Below are 17,414 nucleotides of genomic sequence, written 5' to 3'. Positions count from 1 at the left end.
AAAGGGGGAATCAGTCGGTTTTGCCTGCACCTCAGCAAGGGTTTTTTGAATTAGGTATTTATTCCGTAGCAACTCTTGCCACACCCCTTCCTCATTTAGTATTTTAAAGAGCCACTTACTCAATAAACATCTATTTTTGAGCTGAAGAACCTCAATACCTAAACCTCCTTGATCTTTTGGTCGGCAAATTATGTTACATTTTGAGAGTCTATATTTTATCTTAGCTTCATCTGATTGCCAGAAGAATCTAGACCTATAAAAATCTAGACGCTTCCTGACCCCAACGGGTATTTCCAGGAACAATAACATGAACATTGGAAGACTTGTTAAAACAAAATTGATAAGTACTAATCTATCGCCATACGATAGCAATTTTCCTTTCCAGCATCCCAATTTACCTTCATACCGGGTCTCCACTGGATACCAATCTAAAATTTTAAGCTTCCTAAAATGAATAGGAATCCCTAAATATCTAAAAGGTAATTCCCCAATATCACATCCAAAAATTTATTTGTACTGTTGCTCTTCCTCCTTAGCCTTTCCGAAACAGAATAACTCACGCTTATGAAAATTAATCTTGAGGCCTGATAATTCTTCAAACAAACATAAGATTAGTTTCATGTTTACCGCTTTTTGCAAGTCATGTTCTAAAAACAAAATTGTATCATCAGCATATTGTAGGATAGAGAGTCCCCCCTCGACAAGATGAGGAATACGACCACCCACTTGACCATCCTCCTTTGCTCTTTCGATTAGAATAGCAAGCATGTCTGCTATAATATTAAACAACATTGGAGATAATGGGTCACCCTGTCTGACCCAATTTTTTGTTTGAAAATAACGACCAATGTCGTCATTCACTTTAACACCAACACTTCCTCCTTGCATAAAATATTCAATTAACTTACACCATCCACTAGCAAAACCTTTCATTCGCATGGACTGTTGCAAGAAAGACCATTTGACCTTGTCATATGCCTTCTCAAAATCAATTTTCAAAAGAACACCATCCATTTTCTTATTATGTAATTCATGGATTGTTTCATGCAAAATCACCACCCCCCTCTAGGATGTTACGACCCGGCATAAATGCCGACTGAGTAGGTTTTATCACTTTTGGGGCAATCCCTGTAATGTGATTCGTCGCTACCTTCGTGAAAATTTTGAAATAAATATTTAGAAGACAAATAGGCCTATATTGTTGAATCTGGAATGCATCATGTATTTTTGGAAGTAAAGTGATAACACCAAAATTCAGTTTGTACAGGGCAAATCCCCTGAAACGAGCTGATCAAATAGTGCCATAATGTCACTTTATTTACTCCCCAGAACATTTGATAAAACTCCGCCGGAAAACCATCCAGCCCAGGAGTTTTATTGTGTTCCATCTGTGAAATTGTATCGTATACCTCCTTCTCAGTGAAAGGAGATGTTAGGATCACATTTTCCTCAGCAGACAATTGTGGAATATCATGTACAAAATCCTCCATCAAGGATACATTAGTCGATTCTAGAGGTCCGAATAATCTTTAGGTTTTCCTGACCAACAATGGTTCCTTCTTGTTGCTCCAATTGAATTTTTTTTCTTTTTTCTATGCTTTCCATTAGCAATTAGGTGAAAATATCTAGTATTGTTCCCCCCTACTTGAATATGTTTTACTTTAGTTCTCTGGGCCCATTTTGTTTCCTCCTCTATTCGTAATTTCCTAATACTGTCATTAGTCTAGTTAAGAGCCTCTCATTCAACAACATTAATATGTTGATTTTCAGATTTCAAATCTAGACTATCAATTCTAGAGAGCAACCTCTTTTTTTCCTTTTTATATTTTTCGCTCAAGTTTTTTGCCCACCCTTTCAAGAATCGTCTAATATGACGCAATTTATTTAGCCATCTATCCATTGGAGAGATTCCATTCATTACCGAGTTCCATTCTTTCTCGATCATCTCATAGAAACCTTCTTGTCATAACCAATACAACTCAAAGGAAAATTGAGCCTGATTTCCCAAATGTGCCTTCACACCCGAGTCAATAAGGATCGGAGTATGATCAGATTTAGCTCTAGATAGGGCTCTAACCGTAACCAAGGGAAACTTCTGTTCCCAAGAAGTACTCGCAAGAACTCTATCTAGTTTCTCATATGTAGGCGTGTCTCTACGATTAGCCCAAGTGAATTGTCTCCCCGAGAGATCAATCTCTCTCAAATTGAGATGCTCAATGATAGAATTAAAAACAAAGGGCCAGCAGGCATTTAAGTTATCATTATTTTTTTCCTCTTTTTTCCTAATAATATTGAAATCACCCCTACCAACATAGGGAGTGGTTCATGTTCACATGTTCGAACCAATTCAGCCAGAAAATCCGACTTGTCCATCTCTTGGGTAGCCCCATAGACAGACACAAAAATCCATTCGAAACCATCATTTTTTACATTTAATATGCAACTTGACACAATAGTCACCATTGCTCACTTTCAGCACCTGCAATGTATCTGAATTTACACCCACTAGTATACCTCGAGATCGACCATGAGGTGGTAAACAAACCCAATTAAAATTAAATCTAGCGGCTAACTGATTAAAAAAGGGTATAGAGAAATTGGATCTCCCTGTCTCCAATAAGGCAATGAAATCCAATTTGTGATCTCGAATAGCCTCTTTAACAAATAAGTGTTTAGCTGTATCTTTAAAACCCTCACTATTCCAATTTAAACCTTTTAAATTTTGCATTATGAGTACTGTTTTTTGATAATTTTCCTTGTACTCTTGCGGACATTGGAGAGATCATAAACCTTCCTTCTCCTCTGTTTCTTTTCTTTTTTAATCGGTACTGCATGTTTGAAGTGATCTACCAAGTATGCATGAATATCTTCATCATCTAGAAGATCCTCACACAAATTGGATGCTCTTGAAACAATGAGGGAGGCCGAACCTTCATTGGAAATTTCATCAGCATTTTTTTGCATTATTAATAAAGTTCGTTCACCCTCTCGGTTTTTTATCCCATTTATACTACTCGCAACTTCATCAAACGATTTTCCTAAAGAGATTCCCATGCGGTTCACGCTTTCCTTAATTTCTATATCAGGGATAGATAAAATAGAGAATTTAGGTAGATGATTACCTGAGTTGACAGAGTTACGCAATTGAGTATTCTTCATTGCACGCTCCATCTGTGTCAAATCCGCATCCGATTGGGCACCAATTCGCTTGCTGATCCGCACCTCGTTCGCAGCAGGACATGGTATTCCTGCAGAGGCTATCACGTCCTCGACAGAGGGCTTTGGAGAAACCGACATAGGCAAATTATTTGTTACGTCAACAGTAACAGTAGCATTATTTGGCACCATACCAGATAAACAAAATAATTGTTACGTACCAGACTGTACGTTTTTGTGAACATCATCATCATTCTCCCAACTCTTGGCTACAGACTTCACATTTGTTTCTGCCACATCTGAAGTATGCACAGTAGTGGTATTAGACTGCCCAGTCTTTATTTGTTCATCAATCGATATATGTCCATCCTCTTTTTGCTGCACCACATTTTGAAGCAAATGAAAGGGGCTCGTTATTTCATTCGATGATTGCATCATACTATGTATATTACAACTATTTCTTACCTTATCTCGAGTCAAATGCAATGACGACGCAGAGTCAGACAACCTATGCAGTGACTCTTCATCGATCCTCATGCATTTGACACTCTCCGCGGCTGCCCTCGGCGATGAAGGAGTTGTGTTAGCCCTTGGCGTCGGCGAATACTTCGCAGCCAAAAATTCAGTTTGGGCCGTGTCCCTGTGTACCCCGTCTTAGTCAATAGGGACAGCAGGTGCTCCTCTTGAGCAACATCAGATTTCTCCGAAATCTTCTCCGCATCACCACCAAATTATTTGGGTAGTACCAAAATAGTATCCAAATCTGCATCGGAAAACATCAAAGATTTGTCATCAAGAATATGTCTTTGTACATGCACTATAGGTATTTCATTAGTATTGTTACGTAGATCATCAGAGGTGGGTAATTTAGTACCTGAGAGGTTTATTTGAGACACAAAGGCTCCAAATTTAAACTCCATTTCAGACCGATCCAGATCAACTTGTTTCCCCTTATGGCCTTCATTTTCATTAATTTCCATATTACTAGAATCCTCCTTATCTGTGTGCCCATTTGCTCCATCCATGTCCATCTCATTACCCTTCCCATCATTGTCCCCCTCTCTGTCCTTGTTCGCCTCATCAGATCCATCATCATCTTTCCGACCCCATTAGATTCAATCATATCCGCATCATGTTCTCCCACCCCCCTCTCTACCTCAAAATGCAATTTAAAGAAACCTCTATTTATAAATAGATCAGAGTCTAGAGGAATAAGGGACGGATTAATACAACCGATCTTGATTCTCAACACCTTATTCTTCCAAGTAAAAGCCATGTCCACTTCTACTGTCTTGCCAAACATAGATCCCACACCCCATAGTGTCAGAAAATCAGTCCTAATATCCGATGGAATTCCAGAAACCCTCATCCAAACCTCTGGCAACATATAAAGTGGCTCTTCCAAAGCTGACCAGTAATCAAAAGTCATCTCGGAAGGTCTACCAAGACATATATAAATACCGAAAATTTTCAATCTCTGGACTTCATTTGTGTTTGGGAGTTTAACTCTGTATATGTTGTTCTGAAAATGATACACTTCCCAATTGAAATTATCATATGGCACAATTCGCTTCGGATTTTCAATGATATCCGGTATTGTCATCGTTTCACCCTCGACTGTAACCTTTGCAAGTCTTGGATTGTCCACCTTTGGTTTGTATGTGCCTGAGCATGGAAGCTCAAAAAACATCAATTCTTCACAAGCATAGCCATGCAAAGTTACAGATGGTTTCGGAGCCTTCAACAAGTGACATTCCACGAACTCATGATTAATGGATTCACAGTATAAACAGTAGGGTATGGTGCAATCATCAATCAAGTGTCCAGGCTTTTTTGCATCTAAAACATCCATTTTTGTCAATCTTCTTCTTTTTCATTGGACCAGCCCCCTCCACCTCCTTCTGTTTTGGTACATCATCCTCTAATACCTTCTCTTGAGCTTGTGCTTGATGGTCCACATATTGCACCACATTCTCTGTATGCAAGAAAACACCTTGAGGCATTCCTCCAGAGATAGTGTACTTCCATGATTTGCGGCTGATGCATCACCCCGGGCCACCGAGTCGTGTTGAGCAACAAACTCTGGTGGCTTTTGAGCAACGGTGATCGCTGCCACAACAGCTGCAACCATCTTCTGCAAAAATAATAATCTACCCCACTGTTTACTCGGACATTATCCCCTGTGTTACCACTAGCTCTATTATAATTTGCACTTCCATTATTCCCATTAAAAGTATTTCTTCCATCCACAAAACGACCATTGTATCCACCAGATCTCAGATTATTGTTTCCACTATACTGCCTCCCGCTATGGTTCCCAGCATATCCAGTATTATCTCTGAAACTATATGAATTAGAACCACGACGAAAATTGGGCACATTACCTCCACTATTATCTTGGAAATCAGCACCTCCCATATCATCCCGATTTCCAACCGTGCCACTTGATTCACCCTGGAAGAAATTTGGCCTGTTGTTGTTACCAAGGAAGCGACCTCCGCCCGGACCAGCGCCACCACCGCCTCCGCCCGGACCAGAGCCAACACCGTCGCGTCCAGGTTGAAAACGCCCACGGCCAGCACCACGACCATCATATGCAGGGTTGAAGTTTCTGCCCTGGTATCTTCTTCCTTGGTTGAAACCACCGTGCCCGCCATCGCCATTCATGTCGGGTCGCCGCCAGACTTGGACGAAACCGTAACATAGTCTACGGATTGAAGCCCCACCCACACCCTAGGCGTCATATGATTCATCGCTCCGATATGTATTTTGACTTTTTTCCGACTTTTGACTTGAGACATATAAACGGCTGTGTGCATCTTGGTTATGCAGAGGCTGGATGTAATTTGTTTTCAAAGTAATAAAGCATCTTTTATCGAAAAAACATATGCCGAAAGGCTTGCGCAGCGACAAGATTTGGCAGAGGAAAGGATGAGGAAGGTGATGCTCAACTTATTGACGATTCTGAATTCTAGCATCAACTTCTCAAGCTGCTTCCCGATTCATGCGATGCATGGGCATGCATCTGGATTCTATGCTCTCGGAAAGAAGCAGCACAAGAAGACAAAAATCCACTAGACGTGGTAGAGAAATGTTGTTGAAAATAATACAACATATCTAGAGGCCAACTCAATTGCCCTATTAAAATGATGATCTTTTTAAACTACTTGTCGGCTTTTCTAAATTCTGGACAGTGATAGCTCATAAGATGGTCCTGATACATCGCTCTAGGTAACTACTTGTCAACAAGTATCTAGAGGGCCCAGTGGCGGCGCTGGGGGTATTTCCCTGTATTCACGTGAATACCAAAGAATTTGAGTAATTTGTTTTTTACATATCATCAACTAGCCCATAGACCATACAGAAGCCCAACTAGGAAATGCTCCTCCGTCGCCACCAAGCCATGAGGGCACGAACCGGTCGAACCCACTCTCACGCACGGTCGCACACACAACAGTCAGCACAGCGGCAGCCCTAGGCGAGCGGCGGCGGCGGCGAGCCAGCGACCAGCGGGAAGCGATGGAGCAGCGGCCAGCAGCCAGTGGCAGCGGAGCAGACAGCCGACCGCGACATCAACGGCCAGCAGCTAGGTGCTCTCTTCATCCCTAACTAGATGACCCGTTGCGCTATCGCGCAAATAGCAAAATCAAGGCAGAATCTAAACTATAAGATTTAGCTTTATTCGTACTTATTGCGCGCATGGGGATAAAAAGTTTGGTTCAAAATTTTGAACCAGTTGGTACCACGTAAACCAAAAACTATTATAGATGGGCTTCAAGGTTATCACAACTTCGCACCCAGCACAAAGGCAAAAGCAAGACTGGTGGAATTCACATGTAAATTCTATGGAAATTTGGAGAATGTCCAATATCATTGTCCCACAGGCAATAACACTATGTACAAAATCAGGAGGTGGGTGCCAATTCAAAATTGAATTTATTGCATGAAAACTTATATTTACAGCAAAATTACTACCGGATGGTCTCATTATGTACAAACTTAACCTGATAAATTATTCCAGCTAATATGCAAAGAAAACCTCACTTCAACTCTATCCCCATCCCTGAGTTTGGTCTCGGGCAACACAGATTTTCTATTGACTGAAAGCAGCTTCTGATCCGTGCTCGCTATGCACCGGTAGCAATCCTCACTATGTTCACATACTGTCAGTAGACAATGTCTAGCGCATAAAGATATTGGTCTGGTAAGAGCTCTTGAGCTGAAAAGATCACACTACAGAAGAAACAGCTGCATGTGATTAAAAAGTTCACTGCAAAGACAATGTATAAAAATAGATACAAACATATAAAGGGAAGGTGAAGCACGATAATAGCATGGCTCTAAGCGCCACAACTACTGCACAAGTGTTTGTTTAATCACACATCATCTCATGAAGCTGAAAGCAGTATAATGGAACCTCATATACAATACCTATGTGTTCGCTCAGTATATATTCATAATAGTATATGCTTGCTCCAACTTCAGCGAATATATCACAATTGGTGTGTCTTGGCACGGGACAAAGGAAATAGAAACATGAAGTTATAATTAACTTATCCCTGTTAAGGAGCTTAATTAGTTAATACCATTGAACAACCAAATAGGAATCAACCTTTCGATAGAGTAGAAGGGTTCAAACAAAGACTTTGCTCTACCCTAAGATATATATAAGAAACAAATATTATATCAAGATATTAAAAAAGATCACGATGAGAACAATAGGAGACCGAGTTTCTGGAAATTAAAGTGCCATCATCCAAACAACGTAGTGTCGGATGTTCAGACTAATAGGGTTGATCAAACAATGCACACCATGATCAAATAGCAAATCAGATTAGGAGTATACCCAACATGATGAGTACCTCGGATAAGGAACACTAAAATAGCAAGCAGATCAATTAATAGACAACAGAACTTCTATATGACCTCACAGGCATTATAACCTCACCCACAACCTGTTCTTATATGCACAGTAGAATGATGGCTAAGAGCATCTGCACATAAAACTCTTAGAATGAAAAGGTTACCACACCCTTGAAACAAAGAGGAATAAACTTTTATCTTGATCACTACTACATGAACATCGCTACTTGTTCCAAATAGAAAAGGTTCATCTCTGGTTAAACTTAGAATAACACATGCTTATATAATGCCTTTAGATTTCTGTAGAGAAAAAAATTCTTCCGGAGATTGATTTTATCAAGATCTATATGGCATCATGTTGAACTGTGTAGCTATTATTATTATATGACATCCGGAGAAAACAAAGTGGTGTGCAAGGAACCATTATCTAATTTCAATGCGAGTTTTCCAGTAAATCAAACTATATTTGGCCTAGTTTTGCAGAGCTATGATCAGCTAAGCAAGCACAATACAATTGGGCCAAGGAAAAGAATCAAGGTTCCCTGTAAACAATAAAACCACTTAATGTATTAATTTGGAAATGTATTGGCCAAGAAGCTGTCGATAAATACATTACATCGGAATGAAAACACAGACAAACTAAAGCCATCCATCGGTTCACCCCAATTTTCTACTTCACCTATTCACAAGAATACCTTTCAAAACTCAGTTTACATTCTATATGCTTCGGAGCCAGATTCAGTAATCAGTCCATCAAAACTAAAAACCATAGCATATGGCAACAGTGAGAGAGAGACCACAATTACGCTGAAAGATCGAGAGAAGCTCACCCCAGTGTGGCATGAATAATGGATCCGGGCCAGAATATCCATTACATATGCACCTAGCCTGCAAAAATAGAAGTTTTCCTAAATGCTCTAAACAAACAATGGAAACTAAGCATCCATACTTTGAAAATAGCAATGTGAAGCATAAAGAAAGATCAATGAACATTCAGTAATCTGAAAAAATATCTTACGAAGATCACATCATGTATATAGCCAAAGAGGTTTTTTAGCTACCCCTAGTCAAGGAGCCTACTACAAAACATTGTATACAGAATGAAATGGAACCAATAAACTGCTAACACAGAGCATATAACTTATTGTATTGAAACGTGTATAAATAAAGATATTCTTGACAACACCCTGTAATCAGGAATGCACATGTCATGTTCTCATTCCCTCTTAAATTACACACCACATATAACTTATTGTATTGAAACGTGTATAAATAAAGATATTCTTGACAACACCCTGTAATCAGGAATGCACATGTCATGCTCTCATTCCCTCTTAAATTACACACCACGCATGATAAATGGGTGGCATGTTAAGACGGAGGGACATTATTGGACTCCATTTAAAAATTCAAATCAACCGGTTAAAAGGCCAAAGAGGATGCGAGATAAGTCACCGTATATCATCATTTCTTGAAATAATAGATCCATAGAGCAGCGAACAAATCCAGAAAGCAACTCCTGAGAAGGCCAATATGCCATACACACATACATTGCAAAACCTACAGTAAAAGAAATAACCGTCATACATTGTAAGTTTAGATAAACCTACCTAAGGCCAATATGGTTTGCCGTTGTTGTGTTACTGCAATTAATGAAAATTGGCAACTAACAATCATTTTATACTGCATAGGGTGTGAAAAATGACTCGCCTTGGGGGCCTTCCTTCCCAGCTGTAGCGCGGGATGAGCTGCACATCAAGTGGTGTAAGAGAAAAGGCCGGTTTAGATGCCACTGCCTGCAGGTATAAAGAAATTTCAGTTGAGTCAGAAATTAAAACAACATGCTGTGGGAAACCTAAAGAGAGTGAGACCACTCATCTTAGCAAGAAGAAACCAGATCCTGAGATTAAAAAAAGAACAAAAGCACAAAGTAACATGTCAAATTGAGACAGATTCTTGTAACCATCAAGAAATAGAGAGAAGGGGAGGTATCCATTGCCTACCTTGGCGCTGACCACCAAGCCCTCCACGAGTCGGAAGGAGCTTAGCTTGTGAGGCCAATGGGAGGAGAGAGATGAGCCACAACCCTAGGCCACGGATAAATTAACCAATCCCTACAACCTCATCCCTGTGGCTGCCACCTGCCTCCACCCCCGCCTCCTGCTTCGAGCCTACTCTGCACCGCGGAATCGGCTCAAGGACGGCCGGAAACGGTGAAGTTGAGGGAGGGGATCTCTCCTGGGCCGGTGAGGTGGAAGTTGCCAGCAAGAGTCAGCGAGGTCGCCTGGCCGATGGGGAGGAAGAAGCTGGCGCCGGCCGTGGCGGTGGCACCCACGCTCGCTGGTCCTCCCTCATCCTCGTGCCTCCATCCCTCTACCCGCCTCCACTCAGCCGCCTGGAGGTGCCGCCATGGAAGAAGGGTCGAGGGCTTCCTCTCGCTGCCTCCCTGGAGTTGTTGCCTCCTCGTCCGGTGCGGAGGTAGGGGAGGACAAGGCGAGGGAGGCGCCCTTGACCGAAGACCTTGAGTTCCGCCGGTTGTGGATGATGTTTTCAAGGCGACGCGCCGCCACCACTCTCCGCGCCGCCGCCCGCCTCCATGCACTCTCCTTCTCGATCTTGGCACGACGACGCCCGCGACCGGCGGCGACCGGAATGGCATGAGTAAATCATAGGCAATTAAAATAAGCAAAAACATAGCACGAGTACAAATAAATAATTTTGGATACTTATTCATAGGAGATTAAATCAAATAACACAACTGAACCAATTAGATGGCAAGAGCTCATGAATCATAAGCCAGATCAGAGGCAAATATTAACAAAATGTTAGAGGCGAAATCTAAAAGCCAGTTGGGAGCTTCAGTAGTCAGGTGTCGATCAGTTTAAGAGTATTAATGTGGAATGGTGTAGTTGGACAGAGGAGCTACATGACACATAGATTGAGTGTGATTTAAAACTCGTATTTAAAGCAACGCACATAACACACATACAAAAATTGAAGAATCTTGAGCAGACTATGTTCAGGCTTTGACTCATATTTCAAGCTCAAACAATGGAGATCAAAGGGGAGAGCAAGTTCTTCCAAGAATTAGCAAGATTTATGGGAGGAATCAAAGGGGAGAGCAAGTTCTTCCAAGAGCAACAATGGAGGTGAAGAAAGGGGAAGAACTAGCTCAGCCCAAGGTGGAAGAAGGGCTATTTATAGCCCAAGAGAAAATATAACCGTTGGGAAAAAGTTGGGCTGAGAAAACCATCGAGGAGGCCGGTCAACCGGGCCTGGGGCCGGGCCGTCCGGTCCAGGGCGATCGAGACCGGGCCACAGACCGGACCCGCCGGTCCAAACCGGACGACAGACCGGATCATGACCGGACCCTCGAAGTGACGCGCAGTACTCCCTCCGGTTGCAGTCAGCGCAGAGCTCGGTTGGCGCCGGGGGCGCCCGGTCGGGAGCCCGGTCGGACCGGGCCAGGGACCGGACCCGCCGGTCCAAACCGGGCGGCAGACCGGACCTTGACCGGGAGAGCAGGAAAACATGTTATACAAAAACTGTGATAACTTTTGTGTCCGGACCCCGATTGACATAAAACCAATTTTGTTGGAAAGATAACGACGAATAGAACCCCAACAAAAACTGGAAATATGGAGACTCCTCATAGAACATTTTAGATGATTTTAGAGAGGGAGTCTCCCACCGTCAAGAAACGGTGAAGACGTCCAAACTCGAAAACGCAATAGAAGATGCATGCGGATTCCGTTTTCGATGAACTTGGGCTTGTTGTAAAGCTAGCAACAAGCTCAAGAACCTCACACAGAGAAACACCAAGAAGCAATAGGGATATGCAAAGTATGCAAAGTATTGAGCTCCCTAAGACGATGCGATCAAGTTACCCAACCGAAAGCCCCTCTTGATAGTGCGGCTATCTATCCTATAATCCGGTCTCCCAACAACCACCTTGAGACCGGTAAAAGGAAAACCTAGCAAGGCCATAACTTTGCCTTGCGCATCCCGCTTGATCTTGATGATAGCTCTTCAAGCTCCACTCAAGCCGGAATGCCTCACTTGATCATCGTCGCTTCGTGAAGACTCACAAATGCTCCCCCATACACCATGATGGGAAAGCTCTATTGATGCACATCTTCACATGTCCATTATTACCAAATGGACGGCAAACTTCAAGCATGTGATCCACTTGAGATGCTCATCTTGAACTTGCCAAACTCAACCTTGTACCTTCTCATACTCTCATAAGATAGAGCATGGCTAATATTGAGTTCCACATAAGAACTCCATCTTCATTTCTTCTTCTTGATCATATCACATATGTATCTTCAAACCGATGATCTTGATGCCAATACACAAGGTATACCTTTATCTTCATGGCATCCATACTTGAATCCAACACATGGAGAGCAAGTAGTACCTATGGAATATTCCTTCATATAAACTCAATGAAAACATTAGTCCATAGGGGTTGTCATTAATTACCAAAACAACACATAGGGGCAATGTACCCTTACAATCTCCCCCATTTTTGTAATTGATGACAACCACAATAAGAGGGTTTATATAATGAATATTAGTGACAAGTACGCAACTTATCCGAGAATAAGTTGTATACAAGAGGTTGTATTTGATATGGTCAAGTAACACAAAGCAACTAGTCCATATCAAAACCGGCTCTACTCACACAACTACAACAAATGCAATGGATGTGAGTAGAACCAATATATATAGAGAAAACTCCCCCACAATGTATGCACGTGTGATGAACATGAATTCATTGCATATATTGTCAAGATTAACCATTGGGATAGTTTCCACTATATATATACAACCATGCAAGACATATAAATATGGAATGCATGAGAGGCAAAACACTTAAGCACAAACCAAGCTTAAGTATAAAACCATTCCCTTAAACCCTCTAAACTTCTCCCCCATTGGCATCGATTGTCAAAATGGGTGAAAAATTTAGAAGGCCAATATAATGTGAGTTCCTCCCCAAAGTGTGCACTTCTCATAATTTGAGTGGAATCAAGTGCACATATCTAATGATGAATACTTGAAGGAAGTCAAACTATATTGAGGATCAAAGATTGCATAAAGATACCATGGTGAAGTGAGCTTCAACAAATAAAGCGAGCAATCAAAGATCCAATTGGACAAACAAAGATATCATGATAAGAGAGATATAGTGCTCTAAATAAAATAAGAAAGCTCCCCAAGGTTCGTGCACAATTTATAATGTTTGCATTTGAATACAATATGCACAAACATGGAATCCTCACTCCCTCTATATTATTTAGAACATACCCAAGATAAAAATAATATGCTTATCAAGAATAACTTGAGTCCAACAATTACGAGATATGAGTGCATGAAGAAAAACAAGTAAACCAAGCACTCATAAATCTTCTTTACCAACACCACTAAAAGCAAAAGGGTAAAAGATGATTGGCAAGGAACAAGGATATCAAGTTGATGGATTAACGCTCTCATGTATATAAGTTTCTAAAGTGGACATAGTGATCCATAAAGAAACATGCACACACAAGAGGTTAACAAAATAAATAAGACATGATATCCAAGATGAAGTCATAAAATATACCAAGGATGTTTGCTTAAAAAGCATATATAGCCTATGGCTCCAATTTACACACTTGTGGTATATGAATGAGCTTCAACCAAGAAAATCTCAAAAACATCACAACTAACAATAAGGGAAGTAAAGCTAGTTGGAATGTTTTGAGAGAGGCAACAAGTATCACAAATACGGATTTATTTCACAATTTCATCAATATTGTACACAAGAGCTCTTTGAGGAATTGATATGCAATAAATTGCTAGAGGGCATATTTGTGATAGGTGAATCATAAAATATGATATATATATATAACCTATCATATGCATCTTCTCAAATTACTCAAGTGTTCAATAAGAAGTTTTACTTAAAAAGGGTTTTTCAAGAACCGCAATATTTTCAAAATAAATAATTTCATGCCAAGATACAACCTACAAGAGGTTGGATGCTATATGAGAGTGCATGAATAAGATACTTGTTACCGAGATGGCAATGGCTTGATGTAGTGGATAAGAGTTCATCGATCATCCTAGCTTGACTCCAATCGTCATATGGTGACAACACCTTCCTTATAGATGAGACAAGCCTCCATTGCATCTCCAATGTACCTAAAACATCATTCAAGTACATCTTGGTCCCCAAACTTATTGGGTCCAACATGGTTAGACTAACCACAATATATAGAACACACTCCATATAAACATGTGCATATTTAGATGAAATTCGAATTTCATGCACATCTTAGCCATTTAGGATTTGATGGAGTATATCCTACATAATGGATCGAAAGAAAGCAAGCATGCTACAAGCATAAACAAATTACATATAAGCATGCACCAAAACTTTTAAAGATCCAAGAAAGATATACTTTGGACAAAACACCAAAAGAATTAAATAAGGCATAGAGGTGTCACAAAACAAATTTGTTGTCCAAATTATATCTAAGAAGCAAATCACAAAAGATTTGTTCAACAAAGTTCAACAAGTGAACTAAGAAGAAACCATTGAGCATAGAGGATGAAATAAAGCAAACATGCTCAAAGATTTATCTCATTCAAGCTAATAAAATATGTAAGAAGGAATGAGATAGCAAACTCCCCAAAAGAGCAAGGTTCGAACAAATAAACCAAACCCTCACTTTTCACAATGGCACAATGTACCGTAAGGAAAAGGTTTGTCTTCCAAAACAAACACTTGATATGAATTAAGAGAATTTATCAAAAGGGTTTTCAAAGGGACAAGGAAGACACATGGGAGCAACAAAGATTTCTTGGAAAAATAAGTAAATAAGAAGCAATCCAAGGTGAAGATGATCCATGAATTCAACCACATACAAGGTTATCAATTGTCAAAGACAATGGGTATATTGGAAATAATTTCCGGTGGTGAATTGACAATGATAGTAAGGATCAACTTCACAATAAAAGGCATAGGATAAGTATATAGAATTAAGCACTATGCACGGATGAAGATTCTTGATAGCTTCAACTAGTCAAACAATCACGCACGGCAATGATTAGAATAACTTGAAGCAATCGGTGTCCCAAATAAATTATAGAGATATGTATTTGAGGAAAACCGTACCAAGAATTTCTTATTCAAACAAGAATCCATAAGATGAGCAATAAAAGCTTTTTAATAGAAGTGGAGCTTGTTTGAGCAAACATGCCACCTAGGAACAAGATAATTAAGAGCATCAACTCTAAGTGGCATAACCTCATATGTTCACATTTTCTAGGCTTGTGATATGTACAAAACATATTACTCCCCCATAACGTGATAAAACATTTCTTCTAAACAAGAGGCAACTAAAAATTCAACTAGAGATGATTAATGGATATTTAGAATTTGAATTTCTCATGAGTATGACACACCACATAGTGACTAGATAATCTTGCAATATCAATACTAAGTGGTGGTACCCATGTACACACATTTTAAAGGAAGAGAGATGCACAAAGCATATCACTCCCCCAAAATGGGATGTTCCATTAATCACTTCAAAGAGAGCCAAATAAAATATCATCAAGATGCATTAGGCTCAAAACAATACACAAGTATATGATGAGTCAAACAAACATACTTGAATACACAAGATCGGCAAGTAAGACACAACACATACATACACATATTTGGTACAAAACCAAACATGCAAAGGGGCAAGTAACTTACAATAAACATGAAGAGTTGAAGTATAAGTTACCGCAAAGAGGAACATTGGATATAAGATATAGATGATAATCCATATGACTTGGCTTGGTAAAAATATAATATATGAAGATCCCTTAATTCTTCATGAAGTAGCCAAGTCTCCAATGACCTCCACTTGTACCTATTGATCAAGTTTGAGATTGTTGGTCCCCAACCAAGTTGGGTCCTAAGGGGTTAGTCACAATAGGCTTGGCAACCCAAATGGTTCTTTTCTTCAAACCACTTTGAGTTCCAACATACTTGGCAAACACATTGCCATCCTTATCCTTCCCTAGAGAATAATCATCATCAACAATTATAGGGTTAGATAAGGTACCACCTAAGCAAGAAGAAGCAAAGTGCCCCTTCTCACGGCATAAGTAGCAAGTGTTCCCCTTTCTCTTCTTTATTGATTTCTTCTCTTGGGGAACAATATCTTGATTCTTCTTGGAAAGTGGCCTATCTTCAACTTGAGGTCGAGCATGAGCTTGACCTTTACCTTGTGGCCGTTTCCCTTGTTGTTTCTCACTCAAGTGCTTCTTCTTCTTCTTCTTCAATGGGCATGATCTAACATGATGCCCTTCAACCTTGCACTTGAAACAAACCAACTTGGCCGGATCCTTGACTTTGTCTTGGCCCTTCTTCTTGTTGCTCTTGCTCTTGGACTTGTTCTTGTTATTGGAGTTGAATCCAAGTCCACTCTTGTCATTGGGGAATTGTTGCACACTTAGCATCTTGTCAAGTGCGGATTTCCCTTCATGACGCTTTTCCAAGTCTTTCTTCAAAGAAAGAACTTGAGCCTCGAGCTCTTTTATTTCCTCTACATGGTTAGTAGAAATACAAGTACTAGAGGAAGTAGAAGCTTCATTGTTAGAGCAACAAGGCAAAGTGAGTAATCCAACACAAGGTGTATCACTAGTTTGACTAGATGGATTACAAGGACTAGCACATGGCAATATAACATTTGTAGTAGAGATTGTGCTAACATCCATATGAGGCTCACAAGATGTTACCTTAGTGATACTTGCCTCATGAGCTAACTTTAGCCCATCATAGGAAATTAGAAGATCATCATGAGAGCTTGAGAGCTTTTTATGACTTTCTTCCAATTCCCTATAATTGCTAGTTAGCAACTCAAGTTGAGCCCTTAGCTCAACATTCTCCTTTAAGGTCGATGCTTCACAAGAATTAGAGTTAGTAGCACAAGCATCAACAATAGTTTTCTCATTTTCATGCATATAGGATTCAATTTTTTGTATAAGCATGAAATTAGCATGCTTCTCATCTTTTAGCTCATGCTTGAGGAGAGTGAATCTCATTTCCCCATTTTCAATATGGGACTCCAACTCCACTATGGTTTCACTATATTTATTCAAGGTATCCATAGAGTGTTCGAGATAAGCACGAGCTTCTTTATTACCACGAAGAGAAGCATATACCATTGCCATATCATGCACCAAGATATTATGTTCTTCATCATTATCATCATCATCACTCTCATCATTAGAGGATGTGCTAGGAGTCAAAGTAGGAGATACCTTTGGTCCATTTGCCATAAGGCACATGTGCATACCGGAGGATGAAGATGAAGATATTCTTGAATCCTCATTTGAAATCATGTCTT

The 17,414-nt window shown here is 40.2% G+C and overlaps 1 long non-coding RNA gene across 1 annotated transcript; it reads right to left on the bottom strand.

Annotated features, from left to right (window-relative positions):
- Positions 1-7,282: 7,282 nt before the first annotated feature.
- On the bottom strand, positions 7,283-10,966 carry LOC127348541 (uncharacterized). Its single transcript, XR_007879817.2, has 5 exons — positions 10,023-10,966; positions 9,730-9,815; positions 9,475-9,579; positions 7,588-8,907; positions 7,283-7,389 (listed from the first exon to the last, which is right to left on the bottom strand). It is a non-coding gene; the product is annotated as an uncharacterized lncRNA (long non-coding RNA).
- Positions 10,967-17,414: the final 6,448 nt, after the last annotated feature.

Source organism: Lolium perenne, chromosome 4, assembly GCF_019359855.2.
Source record: "Lolium perenne isolate Kyuss_39 chromosome 4, Kyuss_2.0, whole genome shotgun sequence".
Lineage (NCBI taxonomy): Eukaryota > Viridiplantae > Streptophyta > Magnoliopsida > Poales > Poaceae > Lolium > Lolium perenne.
This window is presented reverse-complemented; position numbering and strand designations above follow the sequence as displayed.